Genomic DNA, 17,707 nt, shown 5'->3' with positions numbered 1-17,707 from the left:
GTGGTTGGAATCTGAAGCTAAGTCAATCCAGGACAGAAGTCAGATACCTTATACCTTTTTTTTTTTTTTCACAGTGAGTGGGATTAACCATTCAAACTAACTACCATGCAATAGATTTTCTGTCTCCAGCTATTGTCAGATCAAGACCAGATATTCTGCTAGAAGTTATGCGTTAGTCAAACACAAATTATCCTTTCATCAAACAGAAGTTATTGGGCTCCATACAGAATTAATTGGGTGATGAAGTAATAGCTCTAATATACTGCAGATCAAATTTTATGATCTAATAGTCCGTTTTGGCAATAGAATCTAAATGCATACGTATAGATTTAACTGTCTAAATCAAGGAACCCAGGTCTGTAATTTTCAGACAGTTCCTGTGAGATTATATTTCTTAGGATCACAGAGTTTTCTGTATTTGATTATAGAGTTCTCCACCATCTCTAAATTCCCATCTGCTACATCAGGTCACATTTGTGTGGGTTCTTCCGTTGCTATCCTTCTAATTAGCTGCACAAGCACACTTAATCTATTAACCCTCTATGCTGTAAAAGTAATCAGTTCTGTAAACACTATATGTGTTGTAGCACCCCATAAACTTTGACCAACTACCCGTCAGAATATCCCTGGTCCCTTAAAGAAGACATTATTTCTGTTGAATAAAATGGGAAGGATACCAAGGCACTCAGAGGTTCTGATTTTGATCAAACTCCACATTCAGGACTGTTTGCTTACGAGAGCTGGTGTTGAAGTTGAATGAGAAATTTTGTTTCTGTTAGTCAGTGCAAATTCATTTGTATGTATTCATTTCATATTTCAGAGAGATAAGCATATTTCATATGCTTATCTAGCCTGCCCTATCATGTACTCAGCACAGCTCAACTGAAAGCAGTGGTGACACTGATGATCTTTTAAAAATTCTTAGCAGTTAGATAAATAAACACATGTAGATGCCCAGTGTCTGGAGTCCTCTCACAGAATAATCCCTAGTTATTTTTTGATGGCTTAAAATTTATGAGTAAGGAGATTTTGCTTGCGAACCTCTACATACGTATTTACAAGATCAGGTAATGTATTGCAGAACTGCAGAGGTCCCTGTCTTCAGTAAAAAGCAAGATGAATAGTCAAGCCATGTCCAAGTTGACCATACATAAACCGTGGTTCAAGAACTCTTTCTCCGTCCAGGCCTGCACATGAGAACGTCCTGGAGATTCTCTCACCCTTAATGACTTCAATGGGAGCCTATTCACTGATCAATTATTATGACTACGCCTGCAGGGGGAAAAGATGTAACCTGGGCTCCTCTGTATGTAGAGTACGTGTATGAGCACTACGGTGATGGGAACTGGAGAACATGTATATGCAGTATATTATTAAAAATACCGTATGAGCCTGATGCAGTACAGTCACTGCAGAGTGGAGAGGTTCCCCTGACAATGGTCCTCCTAGAAGCTATGCTAAGGCATATGGAGAATGGGGAGGTGATTCAAGACAGCCAGCATGGCTTCACCAAGGGCAAGTCCTGCCTGACCAACCTAGTGGCCTTTGGGGATGGAGTGCCTAGATCAGTGGACAAGGGAAGGTTTACCAATATTGTCTCTCTGAACTTCTGTCCCCCACAACATCCTTCTCTCTAAATTAGAGAAATATGGATTTGAGGGGTGGACTGTTTGGTGGATGATGAATTGGTTGGATGAACGCATCCAGAGGGTAGTGGTCAATGGCTCAATGTCCAGATGGAGATCAGTGATGAGTGATGTCCCTCAGGAGTCCATGTTGGGACCAGAACTTTTTAATAGCTTCATCAATGACATAGACAAGGGGATTGAGTGCACCCTCAGCAAGTTTGCAGATGTCACCAAGCTGAGTGGTGTGGTTGACATGCCTGAGGGATGGGATGCTATCCAGAGGGACCTGGACAAGATCAAGGAATGGGCCCATGTGAACTTCATGAGGTTCAACAAGACCACGTGCAGGGTTCTGCACCTGGGTTGGGGCTACCCCCAGTATCAGTACAGGCTGCAGGATGAAGGGATTGAGAAGAGCCCTGACAAGAAGGACGTGGGGATACTGGTGGATGAAAAGCTGGACATGAGCCAGCAATGTGCACTCACAGCCCAGAAGGCCAACCATATCCTGGGCTGCATCCAAAGAAGCGTGGCCAGCAGATTGAGGGAGGTGATTCTGCCCCTCTACTCCGCTCTGGTGAGACCCCCACCTGGAGTCCTGCATCCAGCCCTGAAGCCCCCAGCACAGGAAAGACATGGACCTGCTGGAGCAGGTCCAGAGGAGTGTCACCAAAATGATCAAAGGGATGGAACACCTCTCCTGTGAGGACAGGCTGAGAGAGTTGGGGTTTTTGAGCCTGGAGAAGAGAAGGCTCTGGGGAGATCTTCTTGCAGCCTTCCAGTACTTAAAGGGGGCTGATAAGAAAGATGGGGACAGACTTTTTAGCAGGGCCTGTAGTGATAGGACAAGGGTTAATGGTTTTAAATTAAATGGGGCTACATTTAGACTAGGAAGAAATGTTTCACAATGAGGGTGGTGAACCACTGGCACAGGTTGCCCAGAGAGGTGGTAGATGCCCCATCCCTGGAAACATTCAAGCTCAGGTTGGAGGGGGCTCTGAGCAACCTGATCTAGTTGAAGATGTCCCTGCTCATTGCAGGAGGGTTCGACTAGATGACCTTTAGGGGTCCCTTCCAACCCAAACTATTCTATGATTCTATGATTCTGTACTGATGTTGCAAACATTAAACACTTTTATGTCATGGAGTTGTAAACGTATTCCTCAAGATAAGTTCATGAAAAAGCTGGAAGGTTAATCTACAAACTGATTGGCAGGTAAATTAACTTTTCCTCTGAGAATACTAACAGTTAGAGATTATCGACTTTATAATTAGACAAGTGACTGAAACACATGTTGGTATATCTGAGTCATATTCTTGACGTCAGTAACTTCAGATGAGGCCCAGATTACCACAGTGCCTACTGTCAGGAGATGAGTGGCTGATGCCATTCGCTGTAGTACCTCAAATGTCTCATACTTTGAGCTCAGGGATCTCTCCAAAGACAAAGTATTAAAAGAAATGAAACCATTTATAAATTTCTTGACATTTCAGTGCTTGACATCTCAGTTTCAGGAGGAAAATGGCTGTGGCACTATGACAAAGCAGTAACTTTGTACAATAGAGGTCTTTCTGTTGGTATGTCTAATCTGTTTTATTTGTTCCACAGTTATTCATAGCGTTGCTGCTTCTTAGCTCAAAATCATCCAGAAGCCTGTAATTTTCAGGTTTGTTCCCAAGTCCCCAGCAGTGCTGGCTGGAACTGGAACTCCTCTCAACATCTTCCGCTGCCACCAATCTCGTGCTAGGGTTGGCTGTTTTGTAGCCACCAAGTATTTCACTAGTAAGTGTGAAGCAGAGGGTTTGAAACTCTCTGAGCTCCCATTGATGGGAGGCCACTAATCTAAGATCAGGAGCAGGCCAGTATGGGGCTGGGGAGCAGCTCCTCTGTTTCATGATATGTTTGCTTTTGGCGTCCTCGACCCCAGCTAGCCCAGGAAATGGTAAATACCCATAATGGTGACAAACCAGGTCTGCAGGCATATGAACTTTCTTGCCAGGGTCCTACAGTCGTTGAACTAATTACTCAGGGGAAATGTTTAAAAATGTATGGAGTGGTAAATATCCTGATGCTATAGCCCTTCCTAGCGGTCAATTCCTACACAGGGAAATATTTAAATCAAAAGGATCGATGCATTAAATGGAAGTCAGCAGGAGGGAAAAAAATAATCAGAAATTCAATAAAACCGTTTCAAATCAAGTACCTAATACATTTGTTTTGAGAACAAACTCTCTGTGCAACAAAAAGTAAAATTCGATAGAAAGTTAACATGATAAAATAATACAACCAGAATATGAATACTTTCTCTTTATATCAAACCAATAAGTGTATCACTGAAGTGTAGAGTCCACTTGAATAAACACTTTCCAAAATAATATGGTGCAGTTAAATTATCCGTGGAATATTTTCCTGTTCCAGGGCACTTATCACAGGCTGTCACAAATCCCAGTTCCAAAGAAGGACAGTGGGTGATATTCCTGATCTCTGATGACCATACAGCCTGAAGCATCCGAAAAGCAGCCACCAGAATGAAGGACTGCTTAATATCTTTAAATAAAGAGAAGATCGACTTTTTGAAATCAAAGATGCCGTATTGAAATTCTTTATAGAACAAGAAAATAGACTCTTACCAGATTTTTTTATTTGTTTGAATGTCAAGCAGAGACTAGCTTTATATTATTGGCAAATAGTGCTATTCTACACAATATTTCTTTGATATGTAGTTAATGAGTGGAAGCTGGTACGAGTTAGTCCTGTTACAGAATGATGAGAGGCTCTAGCTGAGGCCATGGCCTGCTGCAGGCACCCCTGTGCATACATGTAATTGGGAGAAGCCCTCCTTCTGGAGGGTTTGCTGCTTCTCTGGATGAGAAGTCAGCACGGATTGCCAGGGTGCAGGGCCAGACCATGTAGCCCACGATCAAGCTATGAAAGACGCTTCAGGGAAGGGAATTAGCCGTCCACAAAAAGCAGACAGGCAGACGGTTGCTTCCTGTAAGGATCTCATGACAAGTTCTGTGCACAGACTTCAACCTAATCCATGAGGGTTTTGCACTGGAAATGTGTTTGGCATTCTCAGAACTCCGAACGTTTGTGTCAGCTCTGCAAAAGCTGGCACAGGCTGAAGCTGGGAGAAAGCAAGGCTTATTTTGTCATTTTATAGACAGGAAGCTGGAGCACATACAAATCGAGGGTACAATTCATGAGCCTAAATATAAGCATCTACTGCCATTGTAAACATTTGAAGGTATCCAAAACATCTGCATGGGGCTGGCAGATGCAGGCAGGACCTACAGGAAGCACACAGTCTGCTGGGGCAGAGCTGGAGGCTGGACAAGATACCAAACGGGGCACCTAAAATGGCTTTATGTTTAGAAACCTGAATTGCTTTCTCAATGATCATTCATGGACTGAATATCTACAGCAGGGCAGGAATTTGAAAGCAAGTATTTTGAGAGGTGGCCCATTTGCTTTCATGTTTACTCTTCAAAAATATGTGTAATTCAAGTAGCCTTTACCATGTAATGGCACGGACACCTCTATTCCTTTCTGTCCAACACAGAGCAACATTTCGGAAAAGAACCCTAGGTTCCTCAGATTTGTATCCTGATACAATAATGGGAATCTGTTTCTGGATAGCAGTTACTGAAACTCTACCTATTTGTAAATAAGTAAAATGAGTGCATTGCAAAAGCAGCCAATAATGTGCTAATTTCAGCTTAAGATTTCAAACCTAAAAAAAAAATTACAAATTTGGTCCTTCTAAAGCCAACTCATTTCGTTCCCAGAATGTCCTTTACGTGCGAATTTCCTGAGCTTGGGAAATCCCGTCAGGATCAGTTCAGCTTAAATATTTCGTCTCCGGCCAGTTCTAACTGCTGTCTATTAAATGACTTTGTGGCTTCCTGACACTGTAGGCAGCTTAATTGAAAATTTGATTAAGCTAAATAATTGCCTGTTTTACAGCAAGAATGAGAATTTTCATGGGAGAACTGTTTTTTTGTCATTCATCTCTGTCAGGCCACTGTGTTTTGATGAACATTTGAATTGATGTCATTGCTGACAAAACAGTCCCTGCCCATCTTTTGCTATTATTATATTGCACTGACATTTCTGAGAATATAATAAAGATCTTAAAGTTTCTTAAGGACAAGATCCACAATCCCAGTATCAGCCCTGGGTGATCTCTAACTACATATCGCTAGTAAGGATTTAGCCAATTGAGTTGTTGTGGCTTAACTAAAATAGCTTCAGCAGAGTTGGAGGGTATATCAGCTTTCAAACAAGATAGGAGATATCTCTCAAAGATGTGGAGAGCAGCTCTCCTCGTTGAGTCCTATCCTATCATGTAGCATAACACAACCAGAAGTTTTGATTTGGGAGAAACCCTTGAATTCAGTCAGGCATCAGAGCTGGACACAACATGAGGATGGTGGCTTTTGGTCAACTGCTCAGTTAGTGCTGTGCGGGACAGAAGCTCTTTTGTGCTGCATATTGCTGTATTTCCAGTGGAGGGCTGCATTCTCAACAGGTGGCTTTGGGCAGCTTTCTCTGTCTCCCAAACCAGACTGCTGTCAAGTTCATGGGCATGAACTCATGTGTTACTGAAGGTAAGACCAAACCGTCTGGCAAGGAACAGTAGCCAGGAAGGAAATAGGAAGGAGGGAGAAATAGGAAGGAAATAGGCTGTTGCATCAACACATAGAAAGGCTAAGAGGAGACCACCGTATCACAACACAAAGTCAATGTACAGAACCAATCACATTCTGGGTTTTTTTTCCGTGTTTCAGCAGTTTGTATTAATGAACATTGATCAGTCTGCAGTGCTACATTTTCTTGGGTGTAAAATCAACATGTCATCCAGCACACTTAAGCATTTAATAGGAAAATATGGTTTGATATTTTAAGTCTGTTAGTTTTAGAGAACCACTGGCTGATAAAATATTTCTGTTGACCAAAAGGAAGGTTTCAAAAATTGGTGGTATAAATAAGCCAGTTGGTCTTAATGGTGTTATCAGTAGTTTTTTTATCTTGACTAATATTTGAAATCCAGGTTCAATGCTATGAGATTTACAAATATGGATGACACTTTATCAGGAGAATTGGGAATAGGGCAAAATATGATAGACAGCATTCCACCTGGAGTCAACAGTTGATCACCAGTGTTTGCACTAGTGTCAAGCATCAATGGATAAACAAGACACATACTTCTGAGTGATCTGTGGTCTCAGAATATTATGAATTTTCAAATTTCAATCCTGGATAAACATTGTATTAGAAATACTGAGATGTACAGATAGAGATAAATAAGACATTTGGAATACTTTGGAAGATCACAGGAAAGAGGCTGGAAGGGACTTTGAGAGGTCATCTACTCCTTCCACTCCCTCAAGGCAAGATAAACTACACCAATGACATTCCTGACAGACAGTTGTCTAACCTGTTCTTGAAAAAAACACCAGTGATAGAGATCCTACAGTCTCCCTAGGCACTCTATTCCAAGGCTTAACTAGAAAGTTTTTCTTAATGACTATCCTAAATCCCCTTTGCAGAAATTTAAGCTCATCAATTCTTGTCCTATCTACCAGGGACACGGAGAAGAGATTATTCCCTGCCTTTATGAATACACTTAAAAATTACGAAAATTTCTGACTTCATTTCCCTGGTATAGGCCTAGTATTCTCAGGAGGTACAAGGAGACTGGTAAGAAAAGAAGAAATCAGAAGCAGTACAGAGCAAGTGTGTAAGTGTAGGATTTCATATCTATAAACTTCTATATGCAGGTGAAAATGTGATGTATAACGGATGTACACTTTATGGACTAAGGTGCTAGAAATCAGTGAGTAAGAGTGCAATCTAAGACTGCAAACAGCCAGGGGAAAAATCCTGATTTTTGACAGGGATTGTACTGGGACCAAAAAGCTAAAACTTGTTACTGGGTCTTGGTCATCTGCTTCAAAGGCTGGTTCTGATTTCAGTTTCTTTTTGCAAAAGTGACAGTTGGTTTCTGACTTTGCTTCAAGGTCTTGGCGGAGGACAAATATGAAATAGAGAGAAATTATTTTGATCACATCGAGTAATATATAGGATACATCTCTGTTGGCAAAGTCATTTGGACCGGTAGGAGCAGATTGATAGGGTAAAACGGTTGGTGCTGAGGATTCCATATCCACACTCTGCATTTCAGAGAGGGTGAATCCGGACTAGCTGCAGCACAGGCCCAGGGACTGAATGCCTGTAAGCAGTGGGAGGTCTGTACGTGTGCTTCTGGAGCACATCGTGGTGGGTTGACCCTGGCCAGATGCCAGGTGCCCCCCAAAGCCGCTCTGTCACTGCCCTCCTCAGCTGGGCAGGGGAGAGAGAATGTAACGAAAGGCTTGTGGGTCGAGATAAGGACCCACGATAATAAGAGATCACTCACCCATTGCTGTCACAGGCAAAACAGACTTGACTCAGAGAAAAATCAATTATTATCAATCAAATCAGAGTGGGGTAATGAGAAATAAACCCACACCTCAAAACACCTTCCCCCCACCCCTCCCTTCTTCCCAGGCTCAACTTCACTCCCGATTTCTCTCCCTCCTCCCCCCGAGCGGCGCAGGAGGACGGGGAATGGGGGTTGTGGTCAGTTCATCACACGCTGTCTCTGCCGCTCCTTCCTCCTCAGGGGGAGGACTCCTCAAACCCTGCCCCTGCTCCCGCGTGGGGTCCCTCCCACGGCAGACAGTCCTCCATGAGCTTCTCCCACATGAGTCCTTCCCACAGGCTGCAGTTCTTCCCAAACTGCTCCAGCCTGGGTCCCTTCCCCGGGGTGCCGTCCTTCAGGAACAGACGGCTCCAGCCTGGGTCCCCCGCAGGGTCACAAGTCCTGCCAGCAAACCTGCTCCAGCCTGGGCTCCTCTCCCCACGGGGCCACAGGCCCTGCCAGGAGCCTGCTCCAGCGTGGGCTTCCCATGGGGTCACAGCATCCTTCGGGCATCCCCCTGCTCCGGCGTGGGGCCCTCCCCGGGCTGCAGGTGGAGATCTGCTCCAGCATGGAGCTCCATGGCTGCAGGGGCACAGCCGGCCTCGCCATGGGCTTCCCCAGGGGCTGCCGGGGAACCTCTGCTCCGGTGCCTGGAGCCCCTCCTGCCCCTCCTGCTGCTCTGACCTGGGGGTCTGCAGGGCTGTTGCTCTCACGTGTTCTCACTCCTCTCTGTGGCTGCAGTTGCTGTTGCCGTTTTTTCCCCTTGTTAAATCTGTTACCCCAGAGGTGCTGCCACCATCGCTGATGGGCTCGGCCTTGGCCAGCATCGGGTCCATCTCGGAGCCGGCTGGCACTGGCTCTGTCGGACACAGGGGAAGCTTCTGGCAGCTTCTCACAGAAGCCACCCCTGCAGCCTGCCCGTTACCAAAACCTTGCCACGCAAACCCAATACACACGTCTTCTGTGTTAGGTTCACCAAACAGGAATCCAGCTGATGCATGCCAAAATGTGACATGAACCAAAGCCCAATCAGTGAGGACAAACAGGAAATCCACTTTGAAAGTGCAGCCTTGATTAAACAATTTCCCTAACCAAGACAAGCTTCAATCTGTGGGGCAGTTCTTCTTTTAAACTCCTGGATTTTCAGAGCTGGACAGTATATTTTCTGCAGTCAATATGTCAATGTGAGGAGTTCCCATTCCCCTCTTCCCTCCCAGCCACTGCCTGCTCCCTCAGTTTTGCTGACATACTTGTTTATCAACTGTGAACTTGATCTGGCCACTGAAGGGTGATTGGAGAGCAGACCAAAATGGCCAGAGTGAGTGCAGGGACAGTCATCACACCATCATCACAAGTGAGGAAAAAGTTGTGGATCTTCAGTCTCCGGGGAAGTGGTGGACCCTGCCAACAACCATCTGTCTGAGCCGTAGGACTGGCAAACATCCCTTGATTCTTTCACAGGTGTTTTCAGCTACCCCCCAAAGTAAGTAGGTTGCTTAAAGATGGAGTAGGGTGAGGGAGAGCACCCGAAGGAACTGCATTTGTTGGGTAGACAAGAGAGGAAGAGCAGTGTGGGTGATGAGGAGAAGTCTACAGGGGTATAGGCAAGATGGTGAAGCCTTGGTAAGGATTTTAGTTTTAAGTCCAGAAAAATGGGTAACAGAAAGGAAAGATATATAATTGAGACTGCTTGGAAGCAGTCTTTAGCCCTGATGCTGACCTTCTGATATTTCTTCCATTTTTCCAACATAGTTGTTTGTACGGTCATTTGAGCCAGAACAGAGAACAACTTTTTTCCCTCCTAGTCACTTTCCATCAGGTCCATGTCCTGGTCTGCTTCTCTGTGTGACCAATGGAGGATGAGGTTTAGGAGAAACAGCAGGGGACTGTTCCAAGTCATCATGGCCACTTGAAAAGCTCTGTGTAAGCATTGTGTAGCCAAAGATGAGTGAAATGCAAGCCAGACTGACTGAGACAAATGACAGTAAGGTTATTCATCACTGCGGTTTGGGAAGCACTTAGCATGATTTAAAATTGGAGAAATGTCCAAATATAGAGACCTGTCTTGATCCCACTGGACACAAATCTCCTTTAAAGTCAGGATGCAATTCGTTTTACCTGTCTTCAGTCATCTGAAAGTTAAATGTCTAAGTCAGTCACTCCAGGCTCTCTTTGTATTCAGTCAGGAGAAATAGATATTTCCAGAGGGTGATTGATCCCTCCTTAAGGTCTGACACAGGTTGTATAATTTGCTTTCTGAAGGTGCCAGTTTCTTCCAGTTGACTGAAAAAAAGAAGCAGGATGACTAACTCAGGCTTAGATGTCTAATTTTTAGACGTGTAAAGGTAGGTGAGATGAATCCTGTCCTAGGGAACCTCACCATTTGGGTAGCACTGCAGAGTCCCATGGTCAAAGTTGTATTTCACTTACATGGCCAGAGCACTAAGTGGCCTGTACATAAATAAGACCTCGTGGGTCAATGACAAAGCTCCATTACTCTGGAGGAGTAGGAGTCAGTCAATAATGAGAAACTACGCTTGCTGACTGAGATGACCTAATAATTCTTACTGTGAACTTCTGATTTGTGAGATATATATATATTTTTACTGGCACCTTTATCTTAAATCAGAGGAAGGGTTGGACTTCGTGTGAGTCATCTCAGTGCCTCACCAAACATAGCAATGATTTGCATTCTTAAAAACTTGGAATGGGCATTATAATTTAATCATACAATAGAAATCATTGTAATCAGGTAGATACTTTATAAAGCTTTTTTGTGTGTGTGTGAATTTCCTTGTTTACACAGTTGTGGCATTTCAGCCTATAAACAACAGTTCTGTTCAGTTGTAAATATTTTATTACATGCCATTCATTTCTGTAACGCATAAATGCTTTTGTCATACTTCCAGTCAGGGCCTGTCATGATGAGAACAAGAGTGCAGTTCATTTTTTTCACCTGAAACTGAGTAGGGTTTTCCCAGTTTCACTAACAAGATACAAGCCTCTCAAATCCAGACACTATATAAAATTTCCTTGGCTTCACTACCGGCTTCACTAATGTCTGGGTCAATAAACATCACCATTTGCTATACCAAGAAATGTCTCATTTTGAATCTTTCTGCTCCTAAGACACTCACTCCACATCCCAGCAATGTGCTGATGCAACCTCACCTTCTGTGACACGAGGTGCCCCATTACGTCAGGTCCATGGTAATGCAGTTGGTGTCCTAAGAAGAAAAAAGGCATGAACATACCCAAACAGTGCACAAAACACTTCTTACTCTAGCTGTTTAGCTAAGTATTAAAAAAAAAATAAAACAATTTGTGACTCATATTTAAACAGCAGATATTTTATGTGCAGTTCCCTTACATATGCAAACATTCCCTTATGAATGCAAACGTGCAGAACTGCGCTGTATCACATCCACTGTAACCAGCATTTGGGTACCAGCCTCCTAAGTGAAAGAAGTGCCGTGGAACTATTATTTTACACAGAGGAGTCAAAAAAATTACCAAGAGAGTCACCCAGGTAGCTGGCACACTGTGCTGGGCTCACCAGGAGCTGTAGTAGGTATTACTATCTGTAGAGAAAAAATAAAAAGGAACAAATTTGGGTTAAAGTTTCAGTGGCCATCTCCAGGGCATTTTCCGCTCCTGTGTTTTGTTTAAAAGCTACAAAAGCCACCCTTCACTCAGGAAATAGTATTACTGTTTACATGTGATGAGTTTGTCTTTTGACAGTCTTTTGCTTTAATCAGGGTTTGACTCTATCATAACAAATGGCATTTGTGTTCTTCTGAGCAAAGAGCTAGACAAGATATAATTAGAAATACTTTAGCTGACCTTTCATAAACCATGATGCCCAACAACATTGTTTGGAATCACATTAAAAAATGGTCTTACATCTTTTGTGGGTACAGACAAGATTACAGGATACTTTTATTTTAGAATAATTACACAGTGACCTTCAGCGTTATTTGCAAAGGTCATATTCTTTTCACATATCCTTGATTTCCTTTCAGTTTTCCCTTTTGTCCCACCAGACATAAATTTAGCAAAGGAAGAAGAAAGAGAGAGTATTTTTTCTGTGGTTGAAAACTGAAGAAGATAGTTCAAAGTCCCCATAGGCACTCAGAGGGCTGTGGGCTATGATAGGCTATTTTCTACCATTTAGCTCCTGTATTATCACTACTCCTTTTTCTTCATTATTCTCCACTTATCACATGCAGCATCACTACAGAGCCCAAACAGAGAGTTGTAATTACCCAGCTGCCACCTGATAGTACCCCTTCTATCATCTTTATCTCACAAGGCCTTGCTGTTTCATCATTGGATAAAACTTGCCCATGGCAATGCCTGTGATAGTACATCTGAGAGATACATTTAAAGTTTACTCATTTATCGCAGAAAAACGCTGAACCCATGCAATTATTAGATACACTTGCCAATTTATTTGTTCAGTAAGGCTACTTTAACTCCTTTTTCTATCAGCTATTTGTTCTGTTCTTCTTGAAAACACTGAGGTCACCGTTGGGCACCGAGATGAAATAGAAAATTTCTAAGCCATCCAGGCAGACAGCAGTCCAGAGACTCATTGATAAAAACAGACCTATACTTTCCCTGCCTATGTAATGTGAAAGACCTGCGTTTTGTGCATATTTTTTTCTTATACCACCCCATGAGGCTAACTTGTGGGTCACATGGCTTGAGCATCCCATGCTCCCAAAGTAGATTTCATGCACTGTGCCACAACTGTCAGGTCCAATCCAGAAATACCACATTTGGGAAATAAGTAATCTGCTGACAAGCGTAAAAACCGAGCGTAAAAATGTGAGGACATAATATTAAACGTATCCAGATGCAATTGCTCTGTGAGTAGTCAGCATCTGCTCTGGCCTGCAATTCTGAGTCTGATCTTTTAAACTAGTATTTTTCTTTAGGATCCATGCAAGCTTCCTGTCCTTCAAAAAGAAATAAAATACAGGAAATGGGAAAACAGAAAGTAAATGAGAGTTAAAAATATTTTTTTTTCCCCCTAAAATTTTCAAATCGCATTCACAGTATAGCAACAGTAGCAGCAACACTTCCAGCTGAACCCCACGCCAGCGTGCATTGTGGGGAGCCCCACGGAGCTCCCACTTAGCGTGCGAGATTCTCACACATACTACCTGGGCCGTGGGGCAGGAAGCCTGAATGTGGGCTGTGCCACTGATCTACGCTGCAACCGTGGGCCAGTGACTCAGAGCAGCATTTGTTGTAGGTACTTCCAGTGAGGCACGGGGAACAAAATCAGCGCAGGCGCAGCAAACAGCACCGGCGTCCCAGCCCCAAGATGTCTCGGAAATGCCTCAGGAATTTGCTGGGGACCCGTTGGCCTCAGCAGCTCGGCTCAGGCGCGGTGCCGTCTCCATGCAGGAGGGTCTGTGTATCTCTCTGTTTGTGTCCCCACTGCCCCCAGGACTGGAAGGGCAAGGCAGGTGAGCCCGGCTGGCTGCTGGCTCCGTGCGTACCCAGCTACCATCGGTTGGCCTCTTCTGGCGCAGAGGAAGAGTTTCTCTCTTGAATCCCAGCTGGCCTGAGCCGCAGCAGAGCAACGCTATGTAAGAGTTAATAAGCTTGGCTAGATCTGAGCTGGCTCTGCATCCCAACATCCATGGTTTATCAGCCACCTGGATAAACCACCCACGGGTAATTAGCTGACTGTGCAATACACAGGGGGAATGGGGAACCTGTGAATGGGAGTCAGAGAAGCCAGAAAATAGAAAAGAGCATTGCCAGAGTTAGTCAGTGGCAAGTTTTGGGGAGGAAGGTACGGCAGAGCCACCGCTCTGCCAGGGCACTTATTCCTGGTCAGAGAGACACACCTGCCTCCCCATGGGCTTCTGCTGTGGGACATCACTTCTGAAGCTGGGGGCTCCATCCAGGATAATCCTCTCTGCAGGAGCAAAGCCTGCAGAAACTTTCCTTCTCTGTCTCCTGTTGCTGCCACCAATGGCCCTGTGCTTAGGATGACCTCTGAGGGATGAAAGTCCTGCCATCAGACTGTCACCACAGGTGATTTGGAAAGGTCTGAAAGTGATCAACTCAACCACTGAATTTTTGTTTAATAAATCTGTATTTAAACATCTATGCCCCGACCTGTGTGCATCTCAGTTTCTCATTTGTAAATAGAAAAATCGAAAAACTTCCTTGTTCTGGGGTGAATTGCTTTGAGACCTGCTCTCATTACCAGGATCACTTAGGCTAACCGCTCCGCTCTGGCACCGCAGAGTGAAAGGGGTTCTTGAAGACATTCTGGAGGAGATGGTTGCCTGAGATGCCCTCTGTGAGATAAACACCAGGATCCCACTGGGTCTTCTATTCGCCTTCCAAACATTACACATGTACCACACCCTTCAGAGAAATTCAGGTAGTTTGAAACCTAGGGTGTTCACCAACGCGCGAGAAGCCTGAAAAGGTTTCACAAAGCTCCCACCCACTTGAAAAAAGAGAATGCCAGATAATTAGTGGAAACTGGCATTGAATATGGGCTCCACAAAGTGTGTTAGAGTTTTTATCTCTCCCCCCCACCCCCAAATAGCTCTGAACAGAGTTTGTCTGCATCCTGACACAAAATGACATAGTGTGTCATGAATTTTTAACTAATATTTTATTGAGTTTGCATGCGTTTCATAAATTTTTATTACTTCTTAGCACTCTGCATTTTAGTACAGAGATTATTATGGCAGTTACTAAAAAACCCAAAAACCCCAAACCTATTGGTCTTTTAAAACCAGTACTTTTAATTAAGCAGTCAATGCGTGGTTGAAATCGTGTGCCATGCAGTGAATAGTTGGCTTGCATGACTGTGTAAACGCTGACAGAGAAACTGAGCAGCTCACCAGCCCTAAAAGCCCTTTATTGCAGGTACAGCAGTCATTTCACCATATAGCATAGTTAATATTCAGGAAATAAAATTATTAATATTATTTAAATATTTGGCTCCATTTAAGCAATTTTAACTTTGAAAAAGAGCCGAACCAGATGCTGGCTTTCTTCAGTGAGCCAAAACAAGCATATGGCCTTCCAGATCTGGCTGCTCCCCCATCTAACACCACATATTTTTCTTTTCGAGGAAGGCAAGCCCAAGAGGTAGCATGTTCATCCTCCTTCTCCCCCAAGGCAAAGCTCTTCAGGACCTCAGCAGCAGGACTCTTGCCTTTCCCTGCCTTCTGAGTACTACAAAATACCCCAAGAAATTTGTAGGTCAGTATTGCATGCTTATGAGGGTGAGCTAATCACGAGGAGCAGACTGATACTTTCTCTCACTTCTTCCTGTGCACAGAGAGCAGGACAGTGTTTTTCCAGATGGAAGGAGGTCTGGCTTGATCTGTCCTTGCCAAGGATGGTTTTGGCTATGTGGGATCAGAAAAGCTGTGTGGAAACAGAGGAGCTGGTTTGTGCCCCCTCTCCAGATCCACAGAGGAGCGGGGAAGGGAGCATCACTTTCTAACTCCCCCAGACGTGCTCCGTGGCTGGGCTTGTATTTCCGTGGCCCACCCCTTGCAAAATTAACCCCAAAAGGTCTCCGCTTCCAGCTGCAGAGCCCTGTGAACTGTTTCAAAGACAGTTTCTCATCCCCATTCAGAGAGAGGAGAGGTTCTGCCATTTGCCCTTTCCCAGCTCAAAGGAACCTTATCAAAGAAGGTTTTGGGGAAAAGACTGTAGAAACTGTGAAGATTCACAACTGTACACCATGAATCACAGTGAATTGAGAGGAAGTCATGAATGCGCTGGTTCCATTCCTACCCAGCTCCATGTACGCCAGGTTCGGTCTTTCTAGGGTCCAAGGACAGGGCCCAGTGCCCAGGGCACCAATGCCGCTGCGTGCTTTGTGCCATGGGCATGCGTCTCACAAGTTTCGCTTTTGACTCCGGCGAAATAAATCTTGTTCTTATCTAGATAATCAGGGCTTTTTTGAGGTCTTGGGGGAAGGGGCAAGGGATGCCTCTGTTGTTTGCATGGCTTTTATCTAAAGGTCCACTCAATAGAGAAGGGATTGAGCCCTTGGTTCAGAAAGGCACATGCTTGAGCAAAGCCTTGTTCAGCAAAACGCTTACATGCATGCTGAAAGCTAAGCATAAGCCTAGTACTCTGTTCACTTCTGGTCCTGATATAAGGGACATCCATTTGGATGCACCAAGGTGTAAGGTCATAAAATGACTGAATTGCGTAAGATATGTTCAACCTGGGTCAAGTCCAGAGAGAAGACAGATCAACAGCTGAAGTTTAGTATAGATTCTCTTGAATGTCTTGTTTGGCATTATTTCTAAACAGGAGAGGAAATCCAGACTGCCTGAAGGTTGCTCCAGAAAGAATAAATCAGTCTCTCCATCTGTGTAATATTCCTTGCATTTCTGAACTCATCACAGAAAGTGTTTTTTATATATTCATGCATGCATGTGTGTATGTATGGTTATATATATAAGTTCCCTGAAATACCTTTCCTTGTTTCGTAGCCAAAGTCAAGTAGTTTTCAACCCAGTTATTTATAGCAGATTAATTTAATAATTTTTATTATGAAGTTTTGGAATGAGAAATACAGGTTTAACATCATATACAGATCTAGGTCTTTATAAATGTGTCTATACTATAAATCCTCAGCTTAATTTTGCCAAAGCACCACATTTTCTGGGCAGAAACATGGGCAACCAAGGCCCAGGTGAGGGGAGAATTCTACAATATTAGTTACCCTACACCGCAGTGGCAGCTCAGCCCTGATGATGGGTAGTTAAAATTTTTGTTCTGAAATACAGAAAAATGGGACAATAGTTGTTTCTTCTTTCATAGCAGTGAAAAGTTATTGTTATTATTACCAGAATGTCCTAAGAGTGCAGCGCTGAGGAGAATCAAGTGTGTGCTCTGGAAGAAGAGAGTTGTGACCAATAATATTACAGAGTTTATAAAGCAGGAGATGAGATATTTTTAGAATATCTATTACCTGTCTCTCTCTTCAAAATCACATGGCAAATAACAATTTTAGTATTTGCTGTTACTGGGAGTATCCAGAGTGATCCACCACAGCACCGAGCCTTGTACAATCGCAGAGAGAGACGTAATCAGTGCCCTATGGCATATATATCCTAAACAGAAAAACATAGGAGCAACATGAGTAGAGGGCACAGAAAGAACTACAGAGAGGCCGTGTAACTCTGAGGTTAAATCAACAATGAAGATCTGTCACCCAGGCAGGAATGGATCCCCCACATCTTCTGACCCTCAGACCAGCACCTTAAAAAAAAGCCTTTCTTGGTTTGTTTCCTGGTCCCTCCTAGACCTTCTGCTCATGACTGCTGTACTGATCCAGCTGAAAACAATCTAGGTGCCATAGCTGAATTTCCCCAGCCACACAGGAAAATGGTATGGCAGCAGATAGGGTTGATGTCCTCCTGTCCATCCCTTTCCCAGAAGAAAGGATCTCTCAGGCCAATAGAAACAGCCATCAGCAACGTGTCTGTGATCAAAATAATGGTGGCACTGGCATAACACTGGCCTTTGCCATATCTTCATGGTGGCTGCTTCATGTCTGGCTGAAATGGAGCCTGTGGTGGATCAAAAAGATGCTCGTCCCAG

Source organism: Phaethon aethereus (genome assembly GCF_964289735.1).
Source record: "Phaethon aethereus genome assembly, chromosome: 1".
NCBI lineage: Eukaryota > Metazoa > Chordata > Aves > Phaethontiformes > Phaethontidae > Phaethon > Phaethon aethereus.
The sequence above is the reverse complement of the archived record's forward strand: the minus strand, read 5'-3'. Positions refer to the sequence as shown.